General features: G+C 35.9%; 1 pseudogene; it reads left to right on the top strand.

Annotated features, from left to right (window-relative positions):
• The first annotated feature begins 238 nt into the window (after nt 1–238).
• On the top strand, nt 239–1,147 carry LOC140522910 (alpha-enolase pseudogene; annotated as a pseudogene).
• The last annotated feature ends 11,714 nt before the right edge of the window (nt 1,148–12,861 follow it).

Below are 12,861 nucleotides of genomic sequence, written 5' to 3' on the forward strand. Positions count from 1 at the left end.
TATTTCAGCATCTCATTAATAGTTGCTTGATTCATTTGTCTGAAATTAAAATATGCAATATATCTTATTATTTTATTTTCGAATATTTCACATTTTGTAGATACCCATTAACATTCTTATAAATCCCCATTTTTCAGGCATAAAATTAAAATTGGTCTATTTCACCGTTATTAAGATTTCTTCCCCTCAGCCTCTGTTCTCTGAGCTCAGCAGAGGAAGTCCTAGCCAGAAACTCAACATGTCTATTTACGAGATCCAGGCAAGAGAGATCTTTGATTCTGGTGGAAACCCTACTGTTGAAGTTGATCTCTACACTGAAAAAGGTCAGTTCCCAGCTGCTGTGCCCAGTGGTGCTTCTAGTGGTATCCATGAAGCCCTGGAGCTCTGAGATAATGATTAGACCCACTACATGGGGAAAGGTGTCACAAAAGCAGTGGAACACATCAGTAAAATTATTGCCCTGACCCTGATTAGCAAGAAATTGAATGTTGTGGAGCAGGAGATCCACAGATTGATGACAGAGATGGATGGCACTGAGAATAAATATAAATTTGGTGCAAATACCATTTTGGGAGTGTCTCTGGCTGTTTGTAAGGTCGGAGATGCTGAGAAAGGTATCTCCCTGTACCATCATATTGTTGACCTTGCAGGCAATGATGAAGTCATCCTGCCTGTTCCAGCCTTCAACGTGATCACTGGTGGCTCCCATGATAGTAACAAGTTGGCCATGCAGGAGTTCATTATCCTCCCCATTGGAGCAGCAAACTTTAAGGAGGCCATGCTCATTGGAGCTGAGGTCTACCACAACATAGGGGATGAGGGTGGCTTTGCTCCTAACATCCTGGAGAATAAAGAAACTCTGGACCTGCTTAAGAATGCTATTGGTAAGGCTGGATAAACTGATAAAGTTGTAATTGGCATGGATGTGGCTGCCTCTGAATTCTTCCAATCTGGGAAATATGACTAGGACTTCAAGTCTCCTGATGATTCCAGCAGATACATCTCCCCTTCTGAGTTTGGAGACCTCTACAAGACCTTCATCAAGGAATATCCAGTGGTGTCTATTGAAGATCCCTTTGACTACAATGATTGGGAAGCTTGGAAAAATTTCACTGCTAGTGCTGGCATCCAAGTGGGTAGGAGATGATCTCATAGTGATCAATCCCAAGCAAATTGAAAAGGCTATGAATGACGCAATTGCCTCCTACTCAAAGTAAACCAGATTGACTCTGTGACTAATATCTCTAGGCATGCAAGCTGGCCCAATCCAATGGGTAGGGAGTAATGGCTTCCCATCATTCTGGGGAGACTGAAGATGCCTTCATTGCAGACCTGGTGGTGGGTCTCTGTGCTGGGCAGATCAAGACAGGTGCCCCCTGCTGATCTGAGTGTCTAGCCAAGTATAACCAGCTTCTCAGAATTAAGAAAGAACTGGGCAGCAAGGCTAAATTTGCTGGAAGGAACTTCAGAAATCCTCAGACCAAGTAAACTCTGTAACTAGGAGGCCTTAGAGCTTGCAGGCCCCAGTCATCTCTATAGAAGTCTGCTCTGGTCCTAAGAATGGGCAGCACCAAGTACTAGACCAGTCTTGTTTTGGGGACAGGGGCCTCTGCTGCTTAACTTCCCCCTCCCTTCAACCTTTCTGTGAAATTCTGACTGCTTCACTAGAACTGTCTTATACTGGAGACTACCTGATCATCTGGCTCTCTGTCAGAAGACCCTTTTTCATCTTGTGACTGGGATAGATTGACCTATTCTCACCCCTAACCCTACTGTTGATGTGTGGAGCCATGTACTTGTGATGCAACCCAACAAGCCCACAGGACAAATCCTTAGTGGCTTCTATATGCAGAATAAAAGTATTCAGTAACCCCCCCCTCCCAAAAAAAATTCTTTTTTTTTCCGCTTTTTAAAATTTATTTATTTATTTTTGACTTTCAACATTCATTTCCACAAGATTTTGAGTTCCAAATTCTCTCCCCATCTCTCTTCCCCCCACCCCAAAACACCATGCATTCTGATTACCCCTTGCCCCAATCTTCTCTCCCTTCTATCACACTCAATCTGGTATGACACCCTCCTCCCATTTGCCCTCCCTTCTATCAATCGCCCCACCCCACTTCTCCCCTTCTCCCCCACTTTCCTGTAGTGTAAGACAGATTTTCATAACAGATTGAATGTGCATTTTATTCCCTTCTAAAGCCAAATGTGATGAGAGTAAGCTTAACTTTTTCTTTCTTGCCTTCCCTTTTCCTCTCCATTGAAAAAGGTTTTTCTTGCCTCTTTTATGAGAGATAGTTTGCCTCGATTCTATTTCTCCTTTTCTCCTCCCAATATATTCTTCTCTCACAAATACCTGTAAAAATGACTAAATAAATTATAGAGCTGCAGAACCCACAAAATGACAGAGTGAAACAAATCACCAGCCCAAGACAGCCTGGAAAAGTGAGAGGAAAGGTCTTTTGCACCAGGGAGGGAGAGGATCATAGTCCAGTGTGGGTTGCATGAGAACAGATGGGACTGGAACAGGCCTCAAGTACTAAATGATTCACAGCTGTGTCAGTTTCCAAAATACTCAACCCACAAATGCCAAAGAGGTCAGCGGGAAAACCCTGTGGGATCTTGGTGGAAGAGAAATGCTTCAGGTATTGCCCTTTCCAACCCAATCTCAGGGCAGTGGGGACAGGTGTGGCAGCAGCAGTCAATAGCATCTGCAGTTGTCAGTGGCCTGCTGCAGCAGCTGCAGCATCAGAGGCTGTTTCTGGGGCCACAGGAGGTGGGGAGTCAATCAGCTCATCCAAAATCCCTGAAGTCTGGGACAGTATGCAACCCCACCCCATACCACCACTGGAAGCAGAGTCCTATGTTGACAAAGAGTTAGAAAATCAAGTGTTTGTTTAGGAAGATGAGTAAACATTGTAAAAGAACTCAATATAGAATCTTACTCTGGTGACAAGGAAGATCAGGTTATACAACCAGAGGAGAAAAACAGAGTCAAAGCTCCTCAATAATAAGCTTCCAAAAGGAATATGAATTGGTTACAGGCCATGGAGGAGCTTAAAAAGGAATCTGAAAATCAAGTAAGAGAAGTAAAGGAAAAATTGGGAAGAGAAGTGAGAACAATGCAAGAAAATCATGAAAAAGGAGTCAACAGCTTGCTAAAAGAAACCCGAAAAATTACTGAAGAAGATAACTGCTTTAAAATTAGAGTAACCAAATAGAAAAAGAAGTCCAAAAAGGCAATGAGGACAATGCCTTAAAAAGCAGAATGGGCCAAATGGAAAAGGAGGTCCAAAAACTCAGTGAAGAAAATAATTCCTTAAAAATTAGACTGGAACAAATGAAATCTAATGACTTTATGAGAAATTTAAAAATTATACAACAGAACCAAAAGAATGAAAAAGTAGAAGATAATGTGAAACATCTCATTGGAAAAACAATTGACCTGGAAAATAGATCCAGGAGAGAAAATTTTAAAAAATTGATGGACTACCTGAAAGCCATGATCAAAAAAATAGAACTTAGACATCATCTTCAAGGTATTATCTAAGAAAACTGCCCTGATATTCTAGAACCAGAGGGTAAAATAAAAATGGAAAGAATCCACCGATCACCTCATGAAAGAGATCCCAAAAAGGAAAACTCCTAGGAGTATTGTAGCCAAATTGCAGAGTTTTCACCCAAAGAAGAAAATATTGTAAGGAGCCAAAATGAAACAATTGAGTATTATGGAAATATAATCAGGATAACACAAGCTCTAACAGCTTCTACATTAAGGGATCAATAAGCTTGGAATATGCTATTCTAGAGTTCAAAGAAACTAGAATTAAAACCAAGAATCATCTACCCAGCAAAACTGAATATAATCCTACATGAGGAAAATGGACATTCCATGAAACAGAGGACTTTTAAGCATTCTTGATGAAAAGTCCAGAGATGAATAGAAAATTTGACTTTCAAGTACAAGAATCAAGAGAAACATGAAAAGGCAAATGGGAAAGAAAACCCGTAAAGGACTTTCTAAAGTTGCACCTTTTACATTCCTACATGGAAAGATGATATTTGTAACCAATGAGTATTACAGTAGTGGGAGGACAGACAGACAGACAGTTAGATAGGTGATAGATAGATAGATAGATAGATAGATAGATAGATAGATAGATAGATAGATAGATAGACAGACAGATGGCACAGAGTGAGTTGAATATGAAGGGATATCTAAAAAATAAAATTAAGGGATGAAAGAGGAATATATTGGGAGAAGGAGATATGGAGAGATAGAATATGGTAAATTATCTCACATAAAAGAGGCAAGAAAAAGGTTTTACAATGAGGGGGAAGAAGGAGGAAGTGAGAAGAAATGAGAGAACTTTACTTTGATCATATTTGGCTTAAGGGGGGAATAACATATACACTCAATTGAGTATCTTCCCCTACAGGAAAGTAGAGAGGAAGGGGATAAGATGGGGGGATTATAGAAGGGAGGACAGATTAGGGAAGGGGATAGTCAGAAACAAACACTTTAGAAAAGGGACAAGATCAAAGGAGAAAACAGACTAACTGGGAGATGGGATAGGATGGAGGGAAATACAGTCTTTCACAACATGACTATTTAGGAAGTGTTTTGCATGATTACACATGGATAACCTATATTGAATTGCTTGCCTTCTCAAAAGGGGTGAGTTGCAAGAAAAGAAAGAAGAGAATTTGAACTCAGAGTTTTAAAAACAAACGTTAAAAATTGTTTTTGCATGCAACAATGAAATAAGATATAGACGCAATAGGGAATAGAAATGTATCTTGACCCTCAAGAATGTAAAGGTGAAGGGGATAAGGGGGGGTATGATAAAGTGGATGGCAAAGTGGGGGAAGGGGTAATCAGAATGCATGCCATCTTGGGATGGGAGAAGGGGAACAATGGGGAGAAAATTTGGAACTCACAATCTTGTGGAAATGAACATTGAAAACGAAAAATAAATAAATGTAAAAAAGAATTAATTTATTTCTGATTTATATATATATTTATAAGTTCTAGTGTAGCATACGGTCATTAAGATGTGAATTATATAATGTCTGATTCAGAAGCCACTGTGTCAATCAGGTATAAATGTGCTAATTTCTATTATTTTCTTCTTCATTTCCCATCTGGCTTTATTAATGCCATATGTATATAGATCCTCCCAGGTCCTTGGTTAAGGCCTTTAAACTGAGTCCAAGTTTTATAGAACAAATCCTTTTATTAAGGGGATTTGTTCTATGAAGTTTGTTTTCAGGCAAATTCAAAGTCAACATCACTTGAGGACTTAGAGAACCACATGTGGTCTCAAGGGCACAGGTTCCTCACCCCTGACTTGGGAGGTTGGAAAGAGAATTTAATGAAAGCTCTCAAACCGCAGGGCAAAAGGATCTGGAAACTGCTCATAAGGAGATTATAGGGGACACCTATGAAAGCACTGGGCATAAGATAATGTGCTAGTTGGAAACTTCATTACCCATAAGCACTTCTGAGTCACAGTTCCAGGGCAGAGAAGAGTGTTTTCATTCCAAAGATGTCAGGAAACCTGAGAAGCAGTGTTGTTTCCCAAGGGAGTAGAGACTCTGAGGAACTGTATCACTTTTGGTCCCAAGGGTTCAGTAATATGGAGGATCAATATGGCTTGTGGCTAAAATATATCAGGGACCTTTCCTGGCTAAGAATGAGGGCAGAACTCATGAGACCAGTGACAAAATCTGTCCCTGAAACACACCACCTTAGAAGTACTGAAAGCTTCCAAATGCTCAAAACTACCTCTAAACACAGCAGCGTGAAAAAGCCTGAAGTCTGTGACAATGTTCCCATACTCTCGAAACAGAGCGTTAACATTAAAATAAATTTCAAGTCAAAACCACTTGGCTAAGGAAGAGAGGGGTAGATCAATGGAATAAGTTAGGTACACAGCACACAGTAGTCAATGATTATAGCAACTTACTGTTTGATAAACCCAAACACCTCAGTTTCTGGGATAAGAATTCATTATATGACAAAAACTGATGGGAAAACTGGAAAATAATATGGCAGAAACTGGGTACAGACCAAAGTCTGACACCATAATATACCATATACCAAAATAAAGTCAAAATGGGTACACATTTTAGATGCAAAGACTGATACTATAAACATATTAAGAGAGCAAAAAATAATTTATCTGTCATATTAATGGAGAATGGAGGAATTTGTGGCCATAAAGGAGATATAGAACATTATGAAATGCAAAATGGATAATTTTGATTACATTAAATTGAAAAGTTTTTGTATAAACAAAACCAATGAAACCAAGATTAGGAGGAAAGCAGAAAACTGGGAAAGAATTTTTGCAACTACTATCTGTGATAAAGGCCTCTTTTATAAAATACATAGAGAACTGAGACAAATTTACAAGAATACAAGTCTTTCCCAAATTAATAGTCAATAGATATGAACATGCAGTTTTCAAAGGAAGAAATTAAAGCTCTCTATAGTCATATGAAAAAATGCTCTAAATCACTGTTGATTGGAGAGATGCAAATCAAAACAAATCTTAGTTACTACATCACACATATCAGATTAGCTAACATGAAAAACAGGAAAATGATAAACGTTGGAGATGTGGGAAAGTTGGAAAACTAATTTCTTGTTGGTGGAGATGTGAACTGATCCAACTATTCTCAAGAGCAATTTGGAACTATTCCCCAAGAACTATAAAAATATGCATACCTTTTGACCCAGCAATACCAATTCTACGCCTGTATCCTGAAGAGGTCATAAAAATGGAAAAAGGACCCACATGTAAAAAACATTTATAATAGCTCTTTTTGTGTTGGACAAGAACTGGAAGTTTGAGGTGATGCCCCTTAGTCAGAAAATGGCTGAACAAGTTGTGGTATATGAATGTAATGGAATATTATTGTACTATAAGAAATGATAAGCAGAAAGACTTCAGAGAGGCCTCATGATCGTTGATTGAAAAGAAAATTGTAGGAGAGGAAGTGAAAGCATTGTATCAAGTGTTTTTTTCAAGCAGTTAGACTGAGATAGGTACAAAAGAAATAAGAAATATCTAGAGGGGTAATAGAATTTAGTGAATTTTGGTTTTTGGAAGAGAAATGAGTGTTTATAGGAAGAAGGGGAAAAATAATTGTGTGAGAGAATGAATATAAGAAGCCATAACATTGGGGACTATCTGATGGAGATTATAGGAGGGAATAGGATTAAAGATATGTGTAGAGGGACTTGCTTTGACAAAAAGAAGGTCACTTCATTAGGGTCTAGAATAAAGAAAATATTGAGGGATATCATTAACTGCTTGTGAGCTAAGGGATAGAAGAGAAGAGGGAGTTCATGGTAATGAATTATTTTTCTGAGTAAGGTAGGCAGTAACATCCTTTTCTGAGAAGGTGGGGGTAATGGAAAGCTTGAAAAAAGAAAGTAATGTTTGGAATAACCTCTACAGCCAATAGTATAAAGATTCAATTGGAGTAGAGTAAAATTATTATCTCTCTGTGGTCAGGACACAGTTGAGATGATAAAGCATAATTTTGTAGAGGGATAACTCCTCAGTTTAGTCTTTAAAGTCTCTATCAATCTGACACAGACTTACCTTTGCAGACTTTCTTTATTCATATTATTCCCCTTCAGTTGTTCACAAACAGCCCTGCTTTTGTATTGCCAAACTCACCATTCTATCTTGAATCTCTTTCTACACAATTGCTTCTTGGCTCTAATTAAAAATCTCATCATTTCTGCCTTTCAGAATTTTTGCCATTCTTCAAGATTCAGTACACTCTCCCCATCTGTCAGGGACCTTTCTTGATCTTGTTAGTGATTAGTGCTTTGTAGCTTCTTGTATTATTTTCTATTGAGTTACCTTTTATATATTGTTATCTCCCAATAGAAAATTTAGGAGATATCACTTTTGTTTGTGTATATTTGTGTTCTTAGCTCCCAAGTCAGTCAGTAGATGTCTAACAAATATTTGTTAATTTGTGTTGAAATGAAGTCATATGAAAGGAATTAGTTTTAAAGAGATAAAGTAGACTTAGAAGTCTACTAGCACTATTTTTACCCACTTCTTTAAAAGAAAGAATTATTTTGTAAAATATTAATATTCTGACAGCAAAGATTTCCTAGAAATCACCTCAAAGGGAATATCGGCACTGGTACTGTTTCTGATTTGGATTTATTCATTTTGGTCAAAGCTAAAAACTGAGTTTCCTTCTACTTGTTTATGAATATAAAAATTTTAGGAACTTGAGCACTGGTGGATTCTTGATATCACTTGACAGTTGTTTGATTTTTTTTTGTCTGGCCAGAGATCAGAGTTATATCTTTGGTAGTAGGAGGCAATTATCTACTTTCAGTTGACTCAGAGTCACTGACTTCAGGGTTTTAATCTTCTTTTGCCAGAATCAGTGAGTATGTAGCAATTTTTATTACCCTGTGCAAGGCTTAGCTGTGAATTCATTCCACTGGAACACAGCAATATATAGTATGAAAAGATTCTAATTTAAGATGACATACTAAAACCACTTAGTGTTTTTAATTAAAAAAATAACAGCTGAATATGAAAATGAATCATATGAATCTTGCCAGACTATAGATGTGGTCATATGGTATAGTTAAGAAAAATAATAAGAAGGTTTTATCTCTCTATCTCATCACACTTTGAGAAATGAGGAGAGGTAATGTGTAAATTTCAAGAACTGTGATGCCTCAATTACTTAGTAGCTGATTTTTGAGAGATGTTATAGTTATAAATTTAGCCATACTACAGTCAACTTCTTGATGAGCTCCCTACTGAAGCTAGTGAGGCTAGTACACAGAAAACAGGCCCATAGCTAAAGCATTTGTGATTAGGAAGGACCTAACTACCAGACCTAGAACTAAACTGGTACAGTCGTGGAGAATCCAGAATCATGCACACATTATGATGAAGAATGAGTGAAGGGTATTATTGGCATGACCATATGTTTTAACTAAACCAAACTATCACTGACAATTGTGTAATCTATGGATATTTCCTTTTTTGCCTCATTTTTCTCTTTCCCTATCACCTACATTTTTTCTAATTTTTGAATTTTATTGCTATATTTTTATCTTAAATCAACACATTCTATCCCTTCCCTTTCCCAACAAATTAATCTTTGTAATAATGAGTTAAAAAAAGGAAATGGGAAAAATAGCATTTCAGAAAAAATAAATTAACCAAACATGTCAATTAAATCTGAGTATATGCAAATGTCCACCTCTACAAAGAAAAAAAGTGAATTTTATTACTTTATCTCCAAAGATATGCATTCACATTATAATTAAACAGTTGTTCAGTTTCGCCTCTTTTTTTCCTCTCCTTTTCTTCTTCTTCTTCCACTCCTAGTTATATTTTTGTCATTATGCATATTATTTTCCACTGTTTATTTCTTTCTGTATCCATTCTGTCATACCCCTCTGAATTTTTTCATATCCATAGTTTCTTATGGCATAGGACTATTGCATTACATTCCTATTCCATAGTTTGTTAAACAATTCTGGAATGAATGAGAATCTACTTAATTTCCATTTCTTACTTATTAAAGGACATCTATAAATATTTAAGTGTTTATGTGACCTTTTCTCTGTCTTCTACCTCCCAAGAATCCATTTTGGATCAAAAGATCTCTATCTTTCTTGTTACTGTTTTTTAGCATAATTACAAAATGCTTTTCAGAATTAGTTGGATCAATCTACAGCCATTCCAACACTATAATAATATATCACCTAGATATTTATCTTACAAGAGTTTGGCTTAGGAGATGATCTCATTTCCAATACATTTCTAACTTCTTTCCTTATCTTCTTTTCCCTCTTTCTTCCATCGCTGTTTGCCCACACACCTATTTCTTCCGGACCACCATAAAGCGACTCATTACCATTAAATCCACAGGAAATGAGAGGGCATTTATTTGGTCCAAGGCAATAGATTGTAGAAGAAATTGACTCAAATCTCCATAGATACTCTCAGTAAAGCCTTATCATACTTTAAATGGTATATGTATAGTTTCCAGAGTTAAAAACAATATAAAATAACAAGTCATACATGATATCATGTTAGAAATTCTATGGAGTAAGCACTATGCAAATTTATGTTTAAATAAAAATGTGAATTATTTCACCCTGAGCTATATGAAAAATTGCTACCACTTAAGGAATCAATAAGAACTAGAGATGGAATCATTGAAATAATCTTAATTAACTCTTTTAACCTTTCCTATATATCTCAACTTTTTATAAAACAGTATGAACATTCCAATATCCATAAAGATTATATATCCTCAAAGTCATTTGTAAACTAATTGGAATCTAGAAATTACTTTTTTTCCTTAGGAACTATTTTGTAAATGGTACTATGGTTCCCAGACTAACCCAAAAAATGCAATTTGATTGTTATCACAGATAAAATGAGGTTTATGGTAAGAGAGTTATGGCAACTTAAGAATAGGTAGACCCCAATAACAGAAACTCCAGTAATATTTTTACCTGGTGAGAATGAAATACTGTAACTCCAGGAACACATGGCTATAGAGTACAGAATATTGATTTCACCTAGTATTTGATGAAAAGTAAAAGAGACTTCTCAAGATTACATCTTGTCTGAGCAATAACTGTGTGCTTTTCTAACACTTTCAGGAATTATTGGAGGCAGATAGGAATGCAACAACGAGGCAACAAAAAATCATACTCTATTTCTATTCACTAGGAAAAGATAAAGGTTGTTTTGTGGGGTTATTAAGACCTGATTTCAATCACCTTAATGGGAGCAGGGGGAAACAGCCACTTTCCTACTCTGAAGTTGTCTGTGAGCAACAGGTTAAATCAGAATAAGTTCAAACCTACAATTTATTCATTTGTGAAGTAATTAAACTGAATTTGTTGATATTCTTAACTCTGAGAAAGAAACAGGAGAATAATCCCATGTAATGGAGCAGGGTAACCTCTGAAATATATGCTTTCTGGATGGCTTTCTCTTTTTTTCCAAATGTCCTCTTGTTGTATATGTTGTTGAGCAAGTTCTGTGCCAACTTGTACACTAAGAATTAAATATCATGAACACAGAAAACACCATAGGTTTTGGGAGGTAATGATTCAGTTTCAAGGTTTATAACAGATATTTCTTTGACAATGCCTTCTGAACCCTCACCTATTTTCTTCCAGTGTGCCTGTCAGGAATCCTATAATTCTGATATTCACTAAATGTTGCATTAAATCTTATGGCATCCCGAGTAAATACAACATATGCTGAGATAATTCTATGCTTCCCTGTAAAGCTCATTCTTCCACCATCATTGTTGTAAGCATTAACTGAGTTAGTCTTCCAAATCTGTTAAAGTCAAGGACTCTTTTTACCCCAGAATGTTTTTATTAATGGAAAATAAGAAACTTTGTAAAAATTAATCCCTCTGAAAAAGCATTTCTACTTGAAAAGATAAAATAAATGCATTTGGTGAGAAATATATGAGCACGCCCTCAAATTTTAGTGAAATTTTAAACTTTAACAACTTCAGAAGTGTAAACACTACACAAAAAGTTCAAAGAATATTTATTTTAATGTTTTACATGTTGACATGTATATCTCTTAATAGATGCCATATAACAACTCTTGTTGATGGTTCATCAGTAGTTAAATAACTCTTTGAAAAAGTTTTCATCAGCTGCTGCTCAGTGATTGAAAGGATTGGTTTTTAATACAAGCTTTAAGATCATCCAAAGAAAGAAGTTTTGATGATATGGCCCTGCTAGAAAATGTCTGATGAAGATAGCTCAGGTGACCAACGTGGACAAGCAAGAAGATATCCTCTATAGATCCATCAATATGAGAAACTGTCATATAGATCTATCTCATAACTCATATATGCATGGCTCAGTGCAAAAAATCAAGATACCCCATGTTGTTAGTTAGAAAGTATTTATAGCTCACACTTCATGAAACTAAAGAGTGCTATAGCATCTTTGTAAGTTTGTCACATTTTTACTTCTGAAATTATTAAAGCTTAAACCTGCCCAAGACTTTGGGAAACCCTATACAGCTCAGTAGACATATCCAAATGCACTTTCCAGAGACATGATTCTTTTTTTCTGGCTAGAAATGAGTGCAGGCAGAAGAAGTTATTGTGTCTCCTATTCCAAACAAGTAGAAAGTAACTTAATGCAAATTAATTTTGATATTGCCAAGACTGACTAAGAAGTAAGTTCCTTAAACATGGGCCAGCTATCTTTTATAAAACTGTTAATAATTTAGAAATACCAAATTGTGTAGAATGTTGTCTAAATTCTTAGAAGAATTAATCGATTAAATGTTAGCTAAATAAAGTCCAACAGAAAAACAATGAGCCCATTCACAAGTTATCAGATTGAACTTCAGTTTTGAATGTCAAATAAAAATAATAATATGTTTAAGTGAGATTTTAGGCCTGATTTAGTAGATTTGTCTTAAGAAAATTTGTCATGAATTTGGTTCATGAGCATGAAAATTACCATGAAAATTTTCAGATGAGAAATTGAATTACATTTATTAAAAATAGCAATTTTATCTATGGAAAGGTATAGCTTCTCTATAAGTAAGACACAAATTATCAGGCAAAAAGCTAATATACTTTGGAAATATAAAGAATAAAGTTTTCTAATTTATTCCCATTAGGACATAGAAAATATTTGCATATTATATTGCTTGTGTTCTCTCCCTCCTCCTTTCTTTCTTATCTCTTGGTTCATATTAACAGTAATATCACCTATTTATATTTGCTTTATGATTTGTAAATTACAAGACACTTTTTGCACAAATAAAGTAAGATCTAAGTAAGTGGAAAAACATC

This window comes from Notamacropus eugenii, chromosome 2, assembly GCF_028372415.1.
Source record: "Notamacropus eugenii isolate mMacEug1 chromosome 2, mMacEug1.pri_v2, whole genome shotgun sequence".
Classification (NCBI taxonomy): Eukaryota; Metazoa; Chordata; class Mammalia; order Diprotodontia; family Macropodidae; genus Notamacropus; species Notamacropus eugenii.